The 23122-nt window shown below is 36.8% G+C and overlaps 1 long non-coding RNA gene across 1 annotated transcript; it reads right to left on the bottom strand.

The window, feature by feature from the left end:
• Nucleotides 1-3801: 3801 nt before the first annotated feature.
• LOC129146486 (uncharacterized) lies at nucleotides 3802-20614 on the bottom strand. Its single transcript, XR_008553279.1, has 3 exons — nucleotides 20563-20614; nucleotides 13490-13638; nucleotides 3802-3846 (listed from the first exon to the last, which is right to left on the bottom strand). It is a non-coding gene; the product is annotated as an uncharacterized LOC129146486 (long non-coding RNA).
• Nucleotides 20615-23122: the final 2508 nt, after the last annotated feature.

Genomic DNA, 23122 nt, shown 5'->3' on the forward strand with positions numbered 1-23122 from the left:
AAAGAAATAAAATGGCATACTTAAGCCATATCGGTACTTACATTAAGTTTAAGTGGTTTAATACACCAATAGAAACAAAAATTGGCAGAGTATATTTTTTAAATACCCAACTATATGCTGTATGTATGAAACTCCATCAAACTAACAGCATAGTTATTTGAAATTAAAATAATAGAAAAAGATGTATGATGTAAGCATTAGCAATAAAAAAGTAGGGATGATTGTGTTAATATCACTTAAAGTGCACCTCAGAGTGAAAGAAATTAGTAGGGACAAAGAAGAACATTACATAATAATAAAAGGATCAATCTACCATGAATACTTAAGAACCTTAAGTATATATGTGCCAATAAGAGAGTTCAAAAATACAAGAAGCAAAAACTGCAAGAGTTAAAAGAAAAGTACATGTGGGATATGAATAATTATTTGAATTTTTATTTTTAATTGAAAATAATGCAGTAATTATAAATTTCAATGTCTTCTATAGCATGAAGATTTAACAATGCTTCATCTTCCTCATCTGCAGAACCAAATAACAATTATGGTTTGGAGTAGGTCAGCAATGCCATATGGCTCACCCCAAGGATTACCAAATCTCCTCCCATAGCCATACCAGCTGATGTAAATGTATACATTTCATTTACTTGCCAAGCATTGTGGAACACCCACTTTATGCTGATGGAAGTACCTAAGGACACGGGGATGAGTGTTATGGAAACATACAGCAAAAAAAATGGAAGGGTATCTCAGAGGATGCTATAAATTACCATAAATAAATGAGAAAGCCCTGAGGTTCAGAAAGCAATAAGAACCACAAGTGTGGAAGAAATGTCAACCTGGGCAGAGATGTGGATAAGAACACAGACTGAGGGTGAACTTTTGAGTTCTACACTTTTCTGTGCTCCACGTGGCTCAGTTCCATCATTCTTAAGAGAGAGGCAGTAGCAGTGAGAGTGGCAGTAGCATTGATAGTAGTAGCAGCAGCAGACCAATTAATTTAGTGCTGGTGTTGATGAGCAGTAGCCGAGGTCAACCTGATTCACATGAGCTGACTGAAAAAGTTTTCTGTAGGGCAATAGCATACCGATTACTTGTTCCTCCATACCCCAAAGCTAACAGATTAAACAAAGGGAGATTGTCCCCTCCTAATGTGCATCCTCGATGGGATTAAGAAAGTCTACGAAAGACATGCTCTCAGAATAAGAAAATATTTACTAGAAATGCCAGGTACATGAAACTCTCCAAGAACAAATCTTTTCCTTCCTCCTTAAACTTCTTAATCTTCCTAATATAGGTTACGATTTGTACTGCACCAGCAGTGACATAAACTGAGCCACAATACCTGAAGGATTAGATGATGTTACTATAAGAATATGCATTCATGAAACAAAATAATTAAATGCTGGAGTATTATAGCCAATATAAAAGAAAACAATAGGCTGATCAAATTCTTCCACACTAAACAGAAATACCAAAATAGGAGTATCAAGGATTTACATTAAACATAAGCTTTATCCTCAAAAAGACAAGGAAGGATATTAGTAAGAAAAATGTGTAACAAGAAGTCATCAAGATAGACATGACTATATTGTGTACAAAAAATGTTAATAGGTGAGACAAAGAAGACAACAGATGGGCTAAACAGTATTATGATTATAATTGGTACAAAATTACCAAGTTGAAGAAGTGACCCTACAAATCAGCAGGGAGGGGGAAAGGGTAAAATTTTTTTTCAGTTAAGAGATATAGAAGATAGAAGTAGAATCTATCTTGAATGATAGCCAAATAAGGGTTCCTTAAATGGAGGCAGAAGAAAGAAAAATACAAAGGAAAGAAAAGAGACAGTGACAAACCTCTCAGAAATAAGATGAAGAGTCTCAAATTGGAAAGGTCCTAGAGGGCCAAACAGGATAAGACACACTCATACCAAATTCATCATGATGACATTTGATAATCTAACTTTAGAGTGAAATTTAGTAACATCGAAAAGCTTCCAGAAAGAGTGTATCACTTCTGAACGAACAAGAATCAGGTTGACATTTGACTTCTCTACAACACTGAATGCCAAAGGACAGTAGACTAATATTTTTTAAAAAATTGATGAGAAAGAACTTTGAACTAGAATTAATATCCAGTCTATCATTTAAATGCAGGGATATGTTTAAAGGAAATGTGCTTGATCTTATTCAGATGTGTCAGTCTATTCCTACTTAATCTGGAGACTTAAAAAGCTAAGATACATTTACAATTAACTCAAATTACATTGAGATGACAGTTTTATTTTTGCAGGTTAAATACTGAGGAATAAATGCTTGCTGCCAGTAATTGAATGAGGAAATCAAGCCTCTGTGGCATTATCAACTGTTGTAACTAGTTTAAGCAAACTTTGATTGCCTATCTTCATTCTCTTTGAAGGCAAATGAATTTCTATGAATGTAGAATTATTAAATAATGCAATACAAGAAAAATGAATAGCTTAAAATTGGTAATGTAAGTCAGATATTCATTGTTTTGTTATTCATCCTCTCTAATATGACCCCATTGAATGTTCCATAAAATTAATTTTTAAGTGGAAAAGTATATAAATAAATAAATGCAAGGATAAAAGTAAGCCATTGTATGATTTAAAAGTTGCCACATGAAAAGACCCTTTGCAAAACACTCTCTGAGGAAATAATTCAAAGAGAAGAGAAACAAATCTAGGAAAATGCTACAAAAGATAGGAATGTAAAGGGATCAAGTAACTAAGAAAATGTACTGTTTGAAAAAACCTAGGACCAAAACAGACAAATTAATAAGTAAAACAAAAAAGAAAGAAAAAAGACTTGCCTGTCAACCCAGATTACATCTGAGAAAAGGGTTGATGAGACACCAAAGAAGATGCTCATGTTCTAAAGCCCTTGTCTGCTTGGATGGAGAGAGGACAGATCAATTAACTGATAGAGTTAAGAAATTAATTTATTAAGTATGTGTAAATATAAATCTTAAGTCATTATGTACAAACAGCAGAATGACAAAAACAAATGTTTCCTTTTTAAACTTAAAAATATTAAAGAGAGGGCCTCCCCTGGTGGCACAGCGGTTGAGCGCTGGGCTGCGAAGCTGCCTGCAGCTTCTGTAGCGCGGGTTGGATCCCTGGCCGCCGGCAAGGGTCCCACATGGCGCGCAGACCTCTCCTGCCATGCCCACTGCTCCCCTCAGCAGTGTATTTCATCAGTCTGCCTGCTCTGCTCTCCCCTCTGGCTCTGGTGAATTTTTCACCCTCCCACGCTTCTGACTGTACCCAGTGCTTGTATAAATAAATAAATAAATCTTTAAAAAATATATATATTAAAGAGAAAGCCCCTCAAGCTCTGGGCACAAAGAAGAAAGTTTGCTGAGGTTTTAAATCAGTCACAACAAAGCTATGAAAAATATCACCATAAAAGATATTTGCTGTGAAGCAACCCTGTGGGTTTTATCCACCATTATTCCAAGTCTTTGCCCTTCGATGCCGCTACCAGAAGAAACCAGACCAGACTGATAGGAACACGCGTGCGCACACACACGCAAATCCTTTCGTGTAAGAACTTTTGTCTTCTAGTACTTCCTTTTCTCACACACCGATTGCATCTGTACACAGAGACAGCAATCTTCTGAAGGTAAACAACACACCCCTTTACAGAGATGTTACGATTACTGTATGCTGGTTTCTGAAACAAATACTTGGGACATTAATGTAATTTTTCTATTATAATCAGTCAGACAATTGTATACAAGCTGGAACCTACCTTGAGGGCTGGGTGGAGAACAGTTGACCAGAACTCTCTGCTGATCTGATTGACCACCTGGCCCTCATCTTTGTCTCTGAAAAAATAAAATTCCTTTATTCACCTTTTCTCATCACAACAGTGATTATTACCTTTCAGTCAACAAGTATATAAAAATACAAGTTGAAATATCCAATGGAAGGTTTCAGGGAAGGAGACGAAAAATAGAGTAAACCTAAAATAAGAAGTAAATCCTAGAAATAATGTAATGTAAATAATAAATAAAGGGCTTCCCTCATGGTGCAGGGGTTAAAGTCTCAGCACTATCAAGCAATCACCAGCCACTGCAGCATGAGTTTGATCCCAGGCCAGGTTGCTGACCCACATGGCACAGCAGACCTCTCCTATCTCGCCCGCAGCTCCCTCAGCAGTGTATTTCAGTAGATCTGCCTGTTATGCTCCCCACTCTGTCTCTGGTGAATCCTTTTACCACCCCCCCACCTCGCACCTCTGGCCTACACCCCAGTTCTTGTGTGAATAAAAACAAATCTTTAAATAAATAAATAAATGACAATGAAAATAAGCAAGAATGTGTTAAACTCATTCTCAAGACACAGAATCTCAGAATGGATTTTGAAAATAAGATCCAGTAATACGTTACCTATAAGTCATACTTTTACAAAATATAGCAAAGTTGAAAATCAAAAAAAAAAAATATGCTATAGCAAGCAATTATAAAAGCTAGCAACTTTAAAATGTGACAACAGAATTTAAAGCAGATATAAATCATAAGGACCAAAAAAGAAGCATTATTTTGGTAAAAGGAACACTATATTATGGGAGGTAAGGAAATAGAAATGGTACAGACTCAGGCAGCCAAGACTGGGGTGATTGGGTGGCAGCTGGAGGGAAGAATAAGATCAGGAGGTGAGCTCTAGTAAATAATAGTAGAAGTTTCTTGAAAAGAAACATCAGAGGAGAGAGAACACTTCCATAGTGCAAGAAGAAAGTAAGGAGGGAAGGAAGTAGGTAGCAAGGGGAGGGCAAGGGATGGGAGGAGAGAGTGGGAGGCAAATAGCTGAGTCTCACAGTGAACTCTCACCTGCTTTTCAGCCCAGCATTTAGTTTGCAGGCAGATGAAACCTGTATCATTTCTCTTGTAGCTAAGAGTCTCGATTATACCTACCTTGACCGCCACACAAAACAAGGTAAGTTTTACATTCCACCACCAGAATGCTTATCACACCTCAATAACTTTACACATCTTGATTTTAAATTTCTTATTTGTGTATATACTTTCCCCATAATTCTAGTGTCTCTGATATATTTGAAGACTAAAAACTGGGGTGTATAAAAGGCAGGCTAAATCAGGAAGAATGAAATATATAACTCAAATTTCCAATCCAGTTTTCAAATCCCAGGGACGCCACCCAGCTTTGAAAGTCTGGATGTACCCATGGGCCACGCCTTTGAAATTTCTGATGTTTGCCATCTCTGACTGTAATGTCTGCCTCCAGAATGTGCCTTTATTACACAGAGAATGAAAACCATCCGTTACAGTAAGTGGCCTGATGTCTTCACGAGGGGCTTTAAAATACAGAAAGGGAAACCTTGCCCAGTGAACCACGGAACTGTTGTGTCTAGGATCCAAGCACAAAAAGAACAAGAGGCATGAAGGCTTCATCTGGCTTTCTTAGTCTAAGAAAATAATGGAGAATTTTTTTTCCTGGAAACAAAAAACCAGTGCAACATGTTGTGCCTGGAGGAGAGAACAAAGGTTGCTATTTTTCCTTAATGACAGCACTGGGTCTGAAATTGAGCACAGCAGGTAGGAAGAGCGTGTATAGATTTAAAAAGATATCTAAATGTTACGCAGGCACTTCCCCGAAGAATGAGCTGCACCGAACCTGGTAGCGGGTTTTCTTTATTTTTCAACCAAAAACAAGACATTCTTGCAAAAACAACCCCATTCTTGCCCTTTGATGCCTTGATTTACTGTCACAAAGCAGAGATTTGGCTAAGATAAAAGTTGGGGGCTGGGAAGGGCTAACCTGTCTGTTCTGGTGACTTCCCTCTTTCAATTATTCCCAGCCCCAGGGGATGGCTCTCCCAGCTCCTCTCTTTGTTTCTATAATTGTCATTATTAGTTTGCTAAATGTATCCCTATGTGCTCTTTACTGCAATATACTGGTTCAGGATCATAATGGATTCCTCTACTCGGGGACATTTCACAGATAAATCATGGAGATTGAGAAATTCTGTCTCCCAAGCCTGATACAATTTGATGCAATTATAAGAAACCCTAAGAAAGGAGATTTTTTTAAAGCATTGATCAAATGTCCAAAGTATAACAAAACAAAACCAAAAAAGAAGCAAAGAAGTAATATTTTTAAAAGATGTTTGTGACAAGGCAATTTGATCTGCATAAATTAAAGATTAGATGAAAAAGCAGAGAATGGAATCTGTGAAAGTAGGTACAGAGTAATTCAAGGACATGTAAGTCCCCATCACCGCTGGATAGAAGGAACCAGAGTCTAGACCCCAACAGGACTTCAAAAGCCTGTATTGATAGCTGATGAATAACTAAGGATGAATATTCAATGCTATGTCATGATTGGAAATGTAAATGTGGCTCTGAGGCATGATTCCAGACATTAGACATTTAAGAAAAGGTTCTTTCCTTTACTTATTTATGGCTGGATTTACAGACAGATGAGTTTTGTAGGAGGGAAGAAGCATGTGGAGAGCCTTGCCAAAAGGCGTGGCAGAGAGGGATTGTGAATGGCAAAGGAATGCAATCCGTCATGGTTAGGATAATAGGGCAAATTATTCTGTTGAGGAAATATATAAACAGAGATTTCCAAGTCAAGAGGAATTAATTTGGCAACAATCAAATGGAATTAAGTCACGAAAACTTCTGTTTAGATAAGGATGGGGGTGAATGAAAATGAGGACAGAGAAACAGGTGAGTGATGCAGGTACTGAGATCACCAAAATGTAGGAATTAAAATGACTAAAAATTTCTAACACAGCCTGGCTGCCACATTTGTGGGATGGTCTAGGGCTCTTATGGTAATTCTCACTCTTCTCCTGCACCCTGAAATAAGTAGGAGGAAAAGTCTAAATGCCTGAGAATTGAGAAATTCTTGCAGTCCCTGACAATTTTGTGACCTTTGTGTGCACAGAATTACTTATTTTTCTCTGCAGTGCAGTGAAAAGCTCCAGTCATGTTAAGTTGGGTTTGTAATATGAAGTTTATGTCTTTGGAATTGTATAGATCATTCTTCTGAGTTGGCTGTCTCTGGCTGTGTGGGCTTATTTACATCTGTAAACAGAATTGGGGCTAAGGTGTGTTGGGGGTTAGAGATGCTGGAAATCAAGACAGTGCAGAGTGACAAAGCAAAAGGGTGAGGAGTGTCTGCTCACCAGTACAACTCTTCAGCATAATTTGCCTCCTTTATGCTACCCTAGTTTCTTCTTTGTAAGCTCTCTCAGATGAGGCAGACAGATGGTATATTGGGAGACAGTCTGAAATGAATGGGAAAAAAAGTGGGTGGTACTTCAGCAGAAGGTGAAAAAGATAAGAGACTAAAGTGGACCAGATTCCCAGTCTCCTAGATATAATATCAGCAGCATCTGTTTGTTTTAAAATCAATTTTCTTCCTATTTCTTCCTCAATAAGACGCTGTTGACTGCTTTCACTTTAGTGGTTAAATGAAAAAAATAGCATATGGGTTATCTAAGTGCCTTACCTTAATGAAAAAAGATTGCCTTTAATATTTCCTCTATGTTAACTGACTGGCTTAGCCCTTGATGTGATGAAAACAGATTATCCAAAGAACCATTCCACTAAAAACAGATACCTTTGGACTGAGTGTCCATCCTAATGACTCAGCAGCTCAGTTTGTCTCCAGCAGAGGTTAGAACACTCAAAACAGAACAAAAGAAACAAAGAAGGTAGTGGAGTGGGGAGACAATTGTAGCTGATGCCCAATGGTTGAAATTCCTCATAACACTATCATAGAAAAAATGTTTGCTAAGGTTATGACAGTAATATAAGATTTAGTTTAAGACTGAAAAATTACAATAATTTCTCTTTCTCTTCCATTACTCCAACCCAGGAAGCCAGCTAAGTAAACACTGTCATCTATAAAGCAGATGTAACCTTTGGAAGGAGAGAAAAGCTGTAGAGATGAGTAAGGGACGGAGGGGCAGGCACCATGGAAAGACAAGGCTGCGGGTTCAACGGAGGGAACACACTCTTATTACTCTCACTACAGATGCCTGTGCTCCCAGGCTGGCCTTTGGTATGCTATTTGAACAAGGTGTAATTACTGTGATTATGACTCTGAAAATGGCTTGAAGCCTTATCTTCCCAGTGCCACCCATCAATTGTACAATGCCAGAAAACAGAAATCTCTCCAGTAACTGGTCTTCTTCAGGATTGAATTATTTTTCTGATTAGTTTACACTTGTATTAGTTTATCAGAGTAGCTGAAACAAAGTGCCATAAACTGGATGACTAGAAAAACAGAAATTTATTGTCTCACAGTCTGGTAATTAGAAATCCAAGATCAACGTGCCTCAGTGGGTTTGGTTCCATCTGAGGGCTGTGATGAGAACATGTTCCATGCTTCTCCCCCAGTTCCTGATGGGCTGCTGGCAATCTTTGGTGTTCCTTGGTGTGCAGATGCATCTCAGTTACCTCTGCTTTCACCTTCACGGTGTACATGGTGTATGTTCACATTTCCCCCTTTTATAAGGACACCACCGTACTAAATAAGGGCCCACCTTATTAACCTCTTAGGAATTGAATTAACCCTGGAAAAACCCTACTTCCAAGTCAAGTCATATTCTGAGGCACCTGTGAATTAGGACTTTAATATATCTTTTTTGGAGAACACAATTCGCCCATAACACTACCCAAGTTCAGCTGTTCTTAAATGAGAGCACCCACCAAGATGTCTGATGTAAGGCTGATCCTTCAAATACTGGTTTCAAACCCTTCCAGAATGGAGCTGTGCCTTTTATTTTGGATCTGAGAAGCAAGGGTGACAATTATAGTGGCATTTAATCCCATGCCACATCTTTAAGGTGGTTACTAGAGCCCCAACCTTCCTTGTAGTGACTTGCCTCTGCTGATAATTAGGAACTGATATAGGCCACCTCATCAGGGGCTAAGGCCCCTAAAAGTGTGTTTTTTCGGCTACAGAGACCTGCTTCTCCCACCCACAATGCCATGTCCCCTGTTCGTTGACCCTTCTCTTGAGGTTGGGAAGGACCTCAGTGTTAAGGGAATTTTCTAGATTGTATCAGCTTTTAGAGATCTTAAAAAAGGTAATCCCCTTCCTTCCTTGTTATCCTAGAATAATATCTTAGGATAAGGGTCCAGGATAGTTGGGGACATCCTTTAATGTCTCTCCTCACTGATTGTAAAAATGCAATGCAATTTACATCAAGAGCCTCTTGAAAACTCATCCATTACCAGGATGCACAATGAAAAAGTGATAAGAAAACAGAGTAACTGCTTAGGTATCAGCTTAATTCTTTCTTTATGATTCCACATAGGCCTTGTTCAGAAATCAAAATGCTGATGAATTCGAACCACTAAATGTGAAGTGCTGTGATTTCCGCATGCGTGCTTCACCTGGCTAGGGTATTTTCACGTGTCCCAAGGCCATTGACTGCAGCTTTTCCTTCAGATCTTTACCCTTCAGTGCTAAACATACAAACACTGAAAATACCACAGAGATTTTGCATCACACAAGTCAAGGATTTAGGAAAAAGGAAATCTGAATGGAAACTTCACATAACTGGAGGGATTATTCGTGGGGTCACAAATATGGATTTCGTTGCCCACATGCCTTTGATAATGATATCAACCTGAGTTCACTAACCAAAAGGCAATGAGGACCCTCTACAGTCACGTGGAAGGGCGTGCATGGAAGTTTTTGGAAACCTTAGTAATAAAAGTCAAATGGTTTTCTATATGATTATGAGAAGAATGGGATATTTCTGAGAAAATGGCAGTTTTCCACTTCTATTATTCTTGTCATGAGTCAGAGAGCTATATCATGTGAATTTTTTAAATTATAGATAGAGGTTTAAAAAAAGTAATATTACCAAGAGAAGAAAGCATATTTCAGCTTTGGCTTTTGAAACCTGTATTGCAACACATACATTTTGTTTTTATTATAAATATAAGGCCATTTTTCTTGGCAAAAGAAAAAGAAAGCTTACTATTTGTGATGAGACTGAAAGCAAGTAAGAAACACTGAATTGTATGATCATTCAATGAAAATTGGTTGCTACCTTTGATTGACATAGAGAACTTTTCCTACAGTCTGTTAGGAAGTAATTTGAAATCAATAAAATATATAAGCCAGGTTCTCAAGTTAAATAGCAGAAAGGTGAAAGTTGAGTTTGTATACTACCCATAGGCCATCTATTTCCGTGGTATTTAGAACATATTCAGTAGGTATTAAAAAAAAACTTTTGTCTCAGTGATAAATAAAGCAGAATAAGTCATGCAAGGAAAGAAAAGAAGACTGTGCTTAAGAGAATACAGGATAGTTGTTCTGGAACAAGGTTTTTAAAATATGTTCATTCTGATACTTTCCTAAGGCTGCTGAAAACTACCCCTATCTCTAACAACCCTGAACACAGAGGCTGAACAATAGTTACTGAAATTTCCTACTCTGGGAAAAAGGGAGCTATCATCACCTTATTTGCTGTCCCCAACATAGGAGAGGAGTAGCAATAGGGAGGTCAATCTAGTGAGTTATGGGGGAAGCTGCACAGGAGGAGCGCCACCCATGGCTGGCTATCGACAGGAGGAATGAGTCAAATCTGGACCTTTTTTAGAGAAAGTGCTGGAAATCTGGTGTGCTAACTGAAAACAAGAACAAGCTCAAGCTCTGTTAATACCAGTCAAGTCACCTTGGGTGAGTCACAGCTTCTCTCTAATATAAGTATAAATCACTACTCTTCAGTGAGTTTGGGAGATGAAGATCTACAGACACACAAATCATTGTTGCACAGGGAAGAGAGCCCATTTTATCATTAATTGGGCTAGCGCTTGCATCCTGTAGGAATCTGCACTGCGGCATATTGCTTAAGCTCAATTAAGTTTAATAGGTCTTCTCCCTCTGCTCCAAGGACAAATCTCACTGTCAACCAGTCTCTGGAGACCAGAACATTCAGTATTTATACATGAAGAAAAAAATAAAACCAGAGAAATGGTCAGCCAGCTTCCAAAATGCAGCAGTAGGCAAGTTTGTCACACAAGGCTGGATGCAAAAGGTCAAAGAGGGAAGATCCTGTAATCCTGATATCTTTTTAAGCACAGTTACCCTGATTACCAGTAAGTACAACACAGCTAGTATGGAATTTGAAGGTGAACTGAGCAGGAGCTGGTGGGCAGATTTCTTTCCCCCTCCATACACCTGCCTATTTATCTTAAAATACTGTGGTGGTCATCAGATCAGAGAGGTAAAATTGCTTTTGTAAAGGACTATAGTAATATGCATCATCATTGTTACAGTTGCAGGGAGGACACAAGAGATTTTGCTAATGAACCAGCACAATAAGCTACCATGGCTGATACATGCCTTGAAATGTTTCCCACATTTGGGAATGCCAATCTAATCTTCATGGTGAGCCTCTAAAAAAATATTGGGTTTTCAATTCTATTGAACAAGCTAGTAGGAGATTGCCTTAAAGCCCTGCTCCACACAGTGACATGGATACTGGTATTAACTTTGAAATGTAAAATTAGAGTTCCAGGTCCACAGATCTGCCTCTGGGTCCCGCCTGCTTGCTCTGGAAGGGCGGCTGCTGTGATATACTACCAGAGAGAGTGTGCAGAGAAATAAATGTAGGTTATTGGTTCCTTGGGTACTTCATTTCTGAGAAGCAGTTACAATTTACTGTTTGCATTTAGGGATATTCAAATTTAACACTGGAAGACTAAACTCCCTCTCTCATTCCTTTCACTTTAGAACCAACCTAAATTTTGAAAAGCACAGAAGAGGGTAAATGCACTGTTACTTCCATGCAATGGGACACCTCCTAACCAGATGTGCAATGATTGTGATGTAATAGACTAAGAAAAGAAAACATCTTATAAAGCAGCGGGTAGATTTTCATTTCATTAAGACAAACAAAACCATAGTTGTGTGAAAAAAAATCAAAGTATATATACAAACGCAAATGTTAACAGTAGTTATTTATGGATATGAAATATTTATTTTCTTCTTTTCAGTTTTCTCTATTTGCCTTAGTTTCCATGATAAAGAATATGTGGAATCATTTCATAATCAAAAAGAAGAAAATATTAAATTGCAAAAAGACGGCAAATATCACTATCTTCGGTTTCTCTGCTACATCAGCCTTGATGCCCTTACCCTGCTTGTTTGTAATCTAAAGATTTAACACAAGAAAATGTGAACTGAAGAGCCAGAGGAAAGTTCCCCAATACCAAAAGCAAAGCTGATATTAGTAAACACCCTGAAGAAGATGTGCAAGACAAAGATGCCTTTAAAGGATCTAGAAACTCTGATGAGATGGTTGAATTACTTACTCTGCTTTAGAGCAAGAATTTCAGGATAGTGAGTGGAAAAGGAGGCACGAATATTAAGGCTATCCATACAGATCACATTGTTCCAGTCCCAAAGAGCAGCAGCCCCAAGTGCACACTGAGCATCAGTGCTGATAATTGCAACAATTGGAGAAATCCTGAAGGAAGTCATCACAGAAGAGGGGTGCAGTCACCGTCAGCTGCCACGGCCAGATCCTCGCCCTCAGTTTTGACTTAATACAACTGTTTTCTTTTTTGGTTTGTTTTACTAATTAAAGCCTAGCTTCAATTCTGAACTGAATCTTGGAAAATGTAACCTGCAAAGTTGTCATGTTTTTCAGATCAGTTTATCTTGGTCTGAAAATATATGGTCACTACAAAGTGGCCTGGCATCTTTGGGTCCAGTGACTGGGTTTGAAGGGGGGCAGTACGGCTGAAGAGTTTTGGAGAAAGCTGATGTAGAAGCCTGTAGTATAGTCCCAGAGATAGCAAGTTCTCAAGTAAGATTCTCCTTTGTGCTCTGAAGAGGTTCAAAAGCATGCCCCCCTCGAAAAGATTCCACCCAAAAATATGCCACTCTGGCATAAGGATTATTTTCAGCTGAAGGCAATTGAGAAAAAGCATCTACAGGATGTGCTCTCCTTCCTCCCACCCCTCCCATGCCTGAAAGTAGATTGTAAATGCCCCTTGTGAGGATGTCCCCCCACCCACCCACCACCACTACTGCCCCTCCCAGGAAAGAGATAAACAACCTTATCGCAGAGAGAAGGCACTAAGAAAAAAATCTATACAAATTTCACTGACTAGCCCTTTTCCTCCATCAATTTCTCCATATATTTACCTCCCACAATTTGCTGACCCTAAAAGCTCAAAGTTCTTTTTCTTTGTCTTGTCATTTCTCTACAAATTTATTAGTTTTTGCCAAGATGCTGTCTAAGCCCAAGTCCCAGCCACCACTTTGGGTTGCTTATCACTAAGTTCCATTGTATGTATGATGTACACATTAGTAAATTTAGGTTAGTTCTTCTCTTGTTAATCTATCATTGTCAGTCCAGCTTGCAGGGCTCCAGGAAATAATCTAAGAAGATGGGGGGCAGGGGGAAGTGTTTCCTTCCCCATAGCTTCAATAAACAGACATTGCAGAAACAATGCATTCTCTCACCTGACACCAGAACCTGAAATAGTGGGATCCATATGGCCGGTTGATTCCATTTTGAACTCAGAGTCACCTCATCTCTGATCTCTGCTATCCCATGTGCTGGGAGCAAATTTACTGTAGCATCAGTTTCAGCCACCAATCCAGACTTGACTCTGTTAGAGGAAAATAGATACGTCTGAACTGGTGAATCTGAAGTAGAAAAGACTTTCTCAGAGGCCTTCCAGTAGGGATTCTCTCTTGCCTTATTGGTCTGGTTGGGTCACCTGGCTACTCTCCATCACTGAAAAGGCAAAGAGGATCACCCTTAGACCAATCAGGCCTAAGAGAAAGGCAGCTTTCCCAAAGCATCATGGGGCCATGTGGGAGATTATAGAGGATCCTTAACAAAACCAGGGTCACTAAGAAACATGAAGAGTTGATTGATTTGGGGTGGACAAGAAAATTGTCTATTACACCCCACTCAATCTGAATGGTTTGGTTCTTAAGGTGGTTCGGAAACTTAGTTTCTTCTGCCCACCGGATGATATATTCAGAGCTTCTCCAAAGATAGATAGGAACCCCTCACTACAGCATTGTATATGTTATTCTTCACTGACCAACACATCATCAAGGGATGTATGATGTATATATATCTGATGAGGCAATTCCAAGATGTATGTATATACATACATAAATAAAATTGCTTACCATTGTATTATACATATTGTCTTGTTACTTTGTCATTTCATTCTGCAATCTATAAGGAGATATTTCCATGTCAATGCACACTGATTTAGCCGAACTTTTTCACAGCTGAATAGCTGAATAGCATTCCACAATACAGATTACTATAATTAATTGAACCTCTCATCAATAAACATTTATCTTGTTTAAATTTTTAAATTAATACAATGTCAAAATGTACATATGCTGCCTTACAAATATATCTTATGTATGTAAGCAAGTTTTTCTTTAAGAAAGACACCTAGAAATATAATTATTGGGTCAAAGACTTGCTTTTAAGTTTTGATTGAGGGGACCTCCTTGGTGGCTCAGGGGTTAAAGACAGCACTATCAAGCTATTACCAGCCACTGCAGCATGAGTTTGATGCCAGCCACTACAGCACGAGTTCGATTCCCTGGCCAGCCAGGGAAGTCACCCACATGGTGCAGCAGATCTCTCCTGTCTCATCTGCTGCTTCCCTCAGCAGTGTATTTCAGTAGATCTGCCTATTCTGCTCCCCACTCTATCTCTGGTGAATCCTCTCACCACCCTCCACACCTGTGGCCTACACCCCAGCTCTTGTTTGCATAAATAAATAAATCTTTTAAAAAATACATAACTTTTGATTGAATTTGACAAATTATCTTCCAAAAGAGTGTCTCCAGTTTTCATTTCCACCCACAAAGGACAAAACAGCCAATTTCTTCATACTTGCTTAAATTGACATTATCCATTTTTTTCAATTTGAGCATTCTGATGGGTGATATATAGCTCATTGTTTTGATGTGCGTTTTCCAGATTATTATTGTAGTTCAGCATCTTTGTATGTTTACTGGCCATTTGGATTTTTTCTTCTTGGAATTGCCTCATCAGATATTTTGTGTATTTTTTTCTATTGGGTTTCTTTTTGCCTTTTCTTTTTGATATAAAGAAAATTTTGTATGTCCTAAATGTTAATCTTTTCCCCATTAAATATGTTGCAAACACTTTCTCCCATACATCACTTACTTTTATTATTATTTATGTAATTTTCTGGCCTACAGAAATTACTAATTCTATAAACTCAAATTCATACTTTTAGCTATTTCTGACCCAGGAGTATAAGGGAAAAAACATTTTAAAATGTTAGTCCCCTAACTCTATTATGCATTTCTTTTTTATTTTTTAAACTGGCATTATATAGAGCTGAGTATTTTCTTTGGTGTACAGTTTTATGAATTTTAACACATACATAGATTTTTTTTTTTTTGCAAACACCACCACATTCAGGATGGAGAATAGATCCCCATCCCCAAAATATAATGCTATCCATTTAAGCATATTTTCCCTTTACCCTAAGTCCTAGCAATGTCTAATATGCTATTTATCGCTATAGTTTTATGTTTTCTAGAATGTCATATAAATGTTCTCATAGAGTATGAAAACTTTTGATGCTATTTTATTCACTGAGCATAATGACTCTGGAATTCATCTAAGGAATTGCATGTATCAAGAGTTCTTTTTTCATTACTGAGTAATATTCCATTTCATGGATATAGCTACAGTTTACCTATTCACCTGTTGAAGTTCTTTTGGGGTTTCTTTTTTTCAGTTTTTGGTAATTATGAATATAAGATGTATTCAGGTACAGGTTTTTGTATGAACATAAACAGAAGTATAAAATTTTTATAAGATGCAATCAATTTTTTCTCTTAGATTATTCTTTTGGTGTCATGGCTACATGTTTGCTGATTAGCCTCTAATAACAGAATAGTTTATAAAGGATAAATCTTAAGATTATTATTTTAACTAATCTTTCTTATAATATTATAAGTGTTTTATATTATACATTTCTCTCAGCTGAATCCTACACATTTTGATATTTTTTACTTTCATTTTTGTTCAATTAAAAATATTTTCTAGTTTTCTTTGATCTTTGGACTATTTGTATTTTGTTTAATAGTCAAGTATTTGGAATTTTCTTTATCTTTATGCTATTGATTTCTAGTTTGATTCCATTTTGGTCAGAGATCAAACTTTGCATGATATTAAGTATTTTTAATTTGTTAGGAAAGTGGTTTGTCTTGGTGAATGGCCCATTTATACTTGAAAAGAGTGCTAGTCTGCGGTCATTGGGTGGGATGTTCTATAAACATTGATTAAATCTAGTCATTTCATGATGTTTAATACTGCTTTATCTTCACTGATTTTCTCTATTCACTAGTTCTGTTAATCACTGAGAAACGAATACTGAAGTTTCCAAATGCAACTATGGATTTGTTTACTTCTCCTTTCAGTTCTATCAGGTAATTTTTTCATCTCTTTTAAAGAACTGATCCAAAGTGCACACATATTTGGAATTGTTGTGAATTTATTTTTGTTGAACTGACAATTTTTCAATTATTTTATGTCCCTCTTTATTTCTTTCACATGTGCTTGTCTGATATCAACATATTCACATCAACTTTCTTCTGATTAATAAGGTACTTGCAGAATACATTTTTCTTTTATTATGTATATTTATTTCCACATGCATCATTTTATTCAAAATGTGTTTTATAGCCACTATATCATTACTTTCAAAGTGTGTCTCTTGGAGTCAGCATACAGTGGGTTATACTTAAAAATAAAATTATTCTGTGTATTAATGATGTATTTATGCCATTGATATTTGCTACAATTATCGATATCTGTGTATTTACGTCTGCCATTTTGTTTCTTGTCTTCTGTCTCATAGGTTTTTTTATTCATCTCTTTCCCATTTTTCTACTTTTCTTTGGATTCTTTATTTCATTTTAATTTGTCAGTTGTGCTTTAGTATATTTCTTTGGGTTTTTTTAATATTTATTTATTTATACAAGAACGGGGGTACAGGTCAGATTCACGAGAGGGTGAGAGAATTCACAAGAGAGAGTGGGTAGCAGAACAGGCAGACAGACTGAAGACACTGCTGATGGGAACAGCAGATGAGACAGGAGAAGTCTGCCACACCATGTGGCCAGCCAGGAATCGAACCCGTGCTGCAGAGGCTGCAGCTAGCTTCAGAGCGCAGCGCTCAACCCGTTGCACCACCAGGGAGGCCCTAGTCTATTTCTTCACATTGTTTAAATTATTATACTTAACATTTCATAACCCACTTAGGATCATTATCTTGCCCCTTCAAGTGACATGTAAAAAAATTACCAATGTATAGGTCTCTTTCCACCCTTTATGCTATGTTGTATTATTTGTAAATTAAGCTGAGATATATAAAAGGTAACTTTCAAGCAATTTAAGAGTACTTGAAAATTATTTTCAAAAGTCATTTAAATATTTTCCTTGATATCTTGCCCAACAGTCTAGTAAATGATAATCAATGCAAATCAATCAAAGATAAATTTCAGGCTAGCCCCTCTCAAACTACCTAAAATTATGAATTAATTACATAGTACAGTGCTCTTTTTTTTTTCCGAATAAGTCACCATAATTAAAGACAGAGATTGTCTAAAAATACGAAACTCTAAGAATTATCTCAGTAGTAATAAACCAGGCTGCCAAATGACTTACTAGTGATATCATTATTCCACCAATGTCATTACTGAAAAAGTTATAAGTAAATCTTTACCATTTAATGCTCTAGGATGACAAGGAAGAGCCTAGGAAATTACCTATAATGAATTTGTAAGCATATTAGCCCCTTTGCTTTCTTTTTTTTTTTAAAGATTTTATTTATGGGACCCTCGCCGGCGGCCGGGGAACGAGCAGGCGCTGCAGAGGCTGCGGGCAGCCTCGCAGCCCAGCGCGCAACCGCTGCGCCACCAGGGGAGGCCCCCCTTTGCTTTCTTAACAAGGGCTTATTATTTCCATCTACAGCTCTTCCTTGTGCTACACCCACATTTACTCAGACTCCAAAGCCAATCCTTTATTTGCTCACTTTTAAGAGAGATTTGAGATGCTCCTCCCCAGAAATATCAAAATTCAATCAACTTTAAAACTATGCTTGCTCTGACTTTGCTCCATATTAACAAACTAAAGTCCAGCTCTAATTACCAAGGTCCCGAACAAAGTTCCATGGCCCTTTAAGATGAGAAATTGCCCTAACTCCTTGGGTTCTTAGATCCAGAGCCTTGGCCCTAAACCCTACTACTTGCATCTGGGCCCCATTGCTAGTGTTAGAGCTCCTTGCTGCCAACTACCCTTTGCTACCCTTTGTATTATAGTATTTGCTTCACCTGGTAAGACATCTTCCTGATGCAGATTAACCTATGCCTTGCAATTCATCTTCTCTCTTCTTCTGGGTCTGACCAGACTGTTTGCTTCATCTCCTCCTACAGGTGCATCTAGACCCCGTATTCAAGCTCTCTCCCTGTCACTTCTGTGCTACCATCTCAACACTAGTACCAGTACACCCTAAAGGTCTGTTATTCACTAATTATGTAAATATCTTTATTTGCTCATTAGGCAGAATTGTTTTGACACCTCTTCCTATAATGCTTTCTATGAACCTCTATTATAAGATTTATTAAATGTTATTATTTACCATTTTTTACCCTGCTTACCTTGAAGACAATTTAAACATTGCATTAAATCTTACATTTCAAGTGTTTATGTTTACTTCTAAACTATCATAGATAATAAATGTGCATAATAGAAAAGCTGGAATGTAATAATAGCTCAATTTTTTTTCTCTTAAGCTGTATAATAATATCCCAGTAACTCACAAAAACTGTAGATCACTTGCATGATTGGTAATTTTGCATGATAAAATTTTCTCTCCCCACTAAGCACCATGTTTTTTCCCAGGGAAAAAAAACAAGATGACTATTTCACTTCATCTGAATCTGCTTTAAATATCTTTAATAATGTCAACATGCTTCAGGTCACAATCACAGCAAATTTAAAGTCAATACCACATTCTTCCAAACTACTTAAGTGCAAATCTTTGATCTTTTGCTTTTGAGCATCTGGCAATTTTAACAATTAATTCTGGCATAGTGGATGTTATAGAGATGATGACAAAGTAATAATGCTAAAATTTCAACAACCATTAATTATAGGAATGTATGGTATAAAGTTTCAGATCACAGGAATGTATCAGATAAAGAAAGGTTAAGATCACAGAATCTAGAGTCAAACCTGTGATTAAATTCTAAGTCTGACTGTGTGACATTAAGCTAATATTAACTTATCCTCTATAAGACTCAAGCTCATCCTCTTAAGAGGGGAACATGATTAACTGAGGACATGTATTAAAGTGTGCAGCATAGTGCCGGGCACATAGAGTGTGCTTAAAAATAAATATTGCTTATCGTTATTAGCTGTTAGCTATTACAAGCTTCTAGTAGCAACCCTGTTTCTTTTCTTGGGGAGGCATTTAGGAATTAAAAACTTCTTATTGAATATTTTACAATATGTGAAACACTCAGCAAGGTCCTATGGAGAATATGAAACTATAAAATGCACACAACCTGCCAGCTAAAGCTCGTAATCCAAAGGAGGAGTAAGACATAGGCAAAAAAAAAAAACAAAACACACATGATGTCAGCAAATAGGAGTGCCCTCGAGAAAGTCACCAACGAAATGCTAGGAGAGTTTAGCAGATGGAGGGAGAAGACAAACATGTCTCAGCAATGATAGGCACACAGTCTGATACCAGGAATGTTCTTGACTGGTAAAAAAGTAATTGCTCTTTAAAAAGTGTCAATCTGAGTAACTTGAAGGATTTTTTTTTTTGTTTCTTCTATTTATGATTCTACCACAGTGATATTTAATTGTATGGTATTCTTTAAGAACATGTAAAGGGATCCTTGCAAGTCTCCCTAATAGGTACTCATTAATTCAGCCAAGCTAAACCAGCTGTAAATGAAACTGACAAATGCTATTATCCCACTTGCTATATTTTTTCTATATTTTCTTTTTATATCCAGATGGTTTGAAGATTTCAGAACTCCTGACACTATGTAGAGAGCCAAAGGGCCACAGATAATTAATGTGGACTGCTGCTGAATCCATTTCTCTTTCATCTTTAATATGCAGTAAAAGTCACTGGAATATTAGTGCAGAGGCTTGGATTCAATATTCATGATGTCCCTTAAAAGACAACAGATTTAATTATTCCATTTCTATCCCCTCCCACAGCACTCTGAGCCCCTTCTGACTTTGAGGATGAATGAGTAGTGGGCAGTCTGCAACCCTCACCTGACCATGCTGGTTCTGTGATCTTGGTCTCCCAGCCCCCAGAAATAAATGTTTACTGTGTATAAACCACCTAGTCTGCAGTATTTTGTTATAGCAGTGCCAACAGACTAAGTCAGTGTTGTAGTAAGCAATAAAATTGCACTATATGAGGGTCTCTTTGGGGAAAGCATGGAAACTTTCAGGTTCCACAGGAACTTCATAAAGTCAATTGTCTCACCACTCCGCCTTGGTATGGAAGAGTACACTGCCTTCCCAACTGACACAGTCTCTGCTCACACATGGTCCATGGGCAGGTTTCTGGATGCCAGATGGGGCAAAGCAGGCTAGGAGAGAAAGGGTTAAATGTGAACACACTTTCCCAGGGAAAGCTGGTATTGCTAATAGATATCTAGTCTATATCTATCTACCTTCTATCTACCTATCTACCTACCTATCTACCTTCTATCTACCTATTTATCCAACTGTGTTTTTCAAGGGATATGTATTGGAATGTAATTTTTTATTTTACACAAATCCTTGTGCAAAGATCTTAATTGGAATGATACTTTATCCCAGGTTCATTGTGATATATCAGCTGGTGCTATTGGCTGCACCTCTGAAGCAAATATACTCCTAAAACCAGAAAAAAAATCAGAAAATTGGCATTCTTGATTATATACTAGAAAATACCATCTTTATTATTTAATAGCAGTTAAGACTAAAAATGATGAGTCAGGTAAATTAAAATAAAAATAAATTTGTTTAAAATATCCTGTTTAAACATAACAAGACCCATCAGCTTAGATTAAGAGAGTAAAGTCAATTATATTTGCTTACAAAAGATACACCTACACATAAAAGAAAAGAACATTGAAAGGACAGAAATAATACTACCAAAAATGAAATTCAATTTGAGCATATATACTGTTGGCAAACCAATGAAAAAGCAGTGATCATAAAGATACCAATGAATTCAATACAAAAGCTTTGAACAAGTGACAAAGGATTATTTTATGTTGATGAAAGATAAAATTCACAATAAAGAGATTGTATTGTTTACACAAATTTGTAAACCATAATATAGTATCATTATATATTCTAACAACTGTTAGATATTCAAAGAAAATTCAACAAAATGCCAAATGTTTGGAGTGTTGAACCTCTTTAAATTTCTTCTCAAATATCACGCACATTTTATGAAAATTATCATGTACTCTACTTCCAAAAACCTCCATAATTTCTAAAAAGGCAAATTATCTACTATGTACTAAAACAACAAAATTAAAAGTTTAATCAACAATGAAAACAAAATTTTTATAACAATAAACATAATTTCCCCAAATGACACTCTTTAAAAATTATTTGATCAAAACAAATACCTACAAAATATTATTTAGACAACAATTGAAGCATAGTTTCAAAGTTATGAAAACAGATTGAAAAGAAATCATTCAACTCAACATTTTAGAGAAAAATACCAGAAAAGCTAGGAAAGGACTTATGAGAAAGGTACATGTAAACAAACAAGTAAGCAACATAGGAAACAGAACAGTGTTGACAGAGCTCTCTCAGATTTAAGAGAAAAAGAGCAACAGTGCAAAGAATAGATAAATATATGTAGGAATGACACAGAGGATGAAACAGACACAATTTAAAAGATAGGAGAGTGTTTGTATTACTCAATGCTAATATTAGAAAGTTCCAATGAAATACAAGCTTGTCTTTAAGAACTGAGTTGCTAAAACTGACTCAAGAAATAGTCAAAAGCAAATCGACACCCAACCACAGACAAATAGAAAAGGTGTAAAGGAAGTACTGGCTCTGAAATCAGATGCAGTTTTGTCAAATGTTGAAGGAACAGTTAATGCTACACAAATTGCTCCAAAGAATGATATAGAGAGCTACATAATTTATTTTGTAAAGCTAATTTAGTTCTCATATTCAAACAAAAAGAAAGGGCAATCCCTTTTTGACATATTCAAAAAACCTTAAATAATTTATTAACAAACTAAACTCAACGGTATGTCCAAACACAACCACCCTAAAATTTATCCCTGAATTTCCATATTTATTAAATTCAATAAGCAAACATATTATAGGACATGTGATATATACCTATAAAATAGAGTGTAATACAATTCATTTTTTAAAGATTAGAAATACAAAATTGAAGACTATTTGAGCAATATTAAATCATCAAAGAAGGAACTCAATTTCACATTTCAGGATAAAATGGAAAACCCCATCAAAATCAGGCAGAAAGCAGAAATCCATGTTATAAATGTTGACATGCAAAATTATATATTGAGTTCATGCCAAAACAAAATATGAAATTTTAGAAAACACTGAAAATACAGGAGACAAAGTTATCATTGTCTGTTGATGATATGATTATAGGTCAAAAATTAAAGAAAATAATGATAAAAATAAAAATTTTTGAAATTAATGAAAGCCCTGTATAATAGCCAGAAAAAAGAAATGTATGTATCTTAATATTATTGGCTTTCCCATATGCCTATGATCACCAGTCAGAAATTGTGATGGAAAAATATTCATTCACTAGCGCCACACTAAATTCATGACCTCAGCTGTGTCCTCCATACTCCCAAGAAATCCCACCATGTTTCCTTGGCCCATTCCCTCCCTGTCATTGTCATCCACCCATCTATTACTGCATCTCAGCAAATGACAGCTGCTCCCTCGTTACATGTGGGAGCCCTCTCAGACCATCTGAGAATGGTATGAAACCATGCTCTTCTCTTTCTTGTCAGTGGTCTTACATTTTTCCCTATCAAAGA

Source organism: Talpa occidentalis, unplaced genomic scaffold, assembly GCF_014898055.3.
Source record: "Talpa occidentalis isolate TD23 unplaced genomic scaffold, MPIMG_talOcc4v2.1 talOcc4.2, whole genome shotgun sequence".
Lineage (NCBI taxonomy): Eukaryota > Metazoa > Chordata > Mammalia > Eulipotyphla > Talpidae > Talpa > Talpa occidentalis.